Raw genomic sequence first — 1505 nt, 5'->3', positions numbered from 1 at the left:
AGACCCTGCGATCGGAGTCTGAAATCAGAGGAACCCTGAGGTTCCTGCCTCAACTGGAGATGAGGCCCTCTTCCAATGCACCAAACCCAGTGGAGTCCCGAGAGGCCCCTCCCACCTCCAGTTTCCCTGACTTCTCAGAGCCACCATGAGAAGCCCCCTGAGGTCACCTGCACAAGTCGAGGGAACCCAGGGTTTCCTGCCTCAACCAAAGACGAGGCCTGACTCTCCTGTCCCAAGTCTGCAGGCACCCTACGATCGATGTCTGAAATCAGAGGAAACCTGAGGTTCCTGCCTCAACTGGAGATGAGGCCCTCTTCCAATGCACCAATCCCAGTGGAGTCCCGAGAGGCCCCTCCCACCTCGTTTCCCTGACTTCTCAGAGCCACCATGAGAAGCCCCCTGAGGTCACCTGCACAAGTCGAGGGAACCCAGGGTTTCCTGCCTCAACCCGAGAAAGACCTCGAGAGACCTTCTTCAACAGGTCTCGAGGCCAGATTCCCCTACCATGACTCGAGAGCAATGACGCGCACCCCCTCGCCACTCGCATGGATACCCGACTTCCCTGGCGCCCCACGAGAGGCTCACTGACCTCGCCGTCGTACCTCGTGAGAAACCGCGCACTGCGGCGGCCCCTCGAGAACAACACCGTGTCTCCCCCATCATCGCGAGATGAGGGCCTTCGTCTCCTGCATGGCCTAGAGACCAATCTGGCCACCTCTCTCCAAACGCCTCAGGAGGCTTGACTCCCTTTAGTCCACCCAGTGAGCTCCAAGAGATACCCGTCGCGACTCGAGAGCAGAGCGGGGTTCTTTGCTTCCACTCGAGATGCATGCCTGTCTCCCCAGTGCATCTGGAATATAACCCCGAGATACCTGTCGCCCCTGAAGTGGAACATTGGCTTCTGGACACAAGCCTAGATGAGGTCTATTTGCCCTGCAGTCACTCGAGAGCAATCCCCAGCTTTCCTTCGCAACTCGAATGGAAGATTGGACTTCCCTGGGCGAACACAAGTGGCATCCTGAATTCCCCGTCGTAACTCGAGAATACTGCCGCAACTCGAGAAAAACCACGTGGTACCCAGTCATCGCAAGATGAATCCCTTTCCTGCTACAGCGTGTCAGGAGAAGTCCACGTTAGGAATTGGAGGTCGAATCGGTACTTGGCATCCTTGCTGCGACCAACAAAGTTCCCCGACATCCCGGTCTCCCTCGAGAGAAACACCAAGGTTTTCCGGCACCACTTCCTCTGAGCCACTTCTACCCTCCTGATCTGGACAGGAGGGTCGACTCCCCTGCTTTGTCTGGAAGGGGTTCCCGACCTTCCGGTCCCACCTCAGGATGAGGCCGGTCTCACCACGACATTCCAGACGTGGCCTCGTGGGTGCTTCCACACTGCGAAGCACCCCGATTTCCTGGTCCCCTCTTGATAAGAACCCGATGCCCGGACACCTCTCCGAAATCCACCCTGTGAATGAAGTCAACACGAAGGGGCAGTGACTCGCCCGT

Source organism: Bison bison, unplaced genomic scaffold (assembly GCF_000754665.1).
Source record: "Bison bison bison isolate TAMUID 2011002044 unplaced genomic scaffold, Bison_UMD1.0 scf7180017864129, whole genome shotgun sequence".
Lineage (NCBI taxonomy): Eukaryota > Metazoa > Chordata > Mammalia > Artiodactyla > Bovidae > Bison > Bison bison.
The sequence above is the reverse complement of the archived record's forward strand: the minus strand, read 5'-3'. Positions refer to the sequence as shown.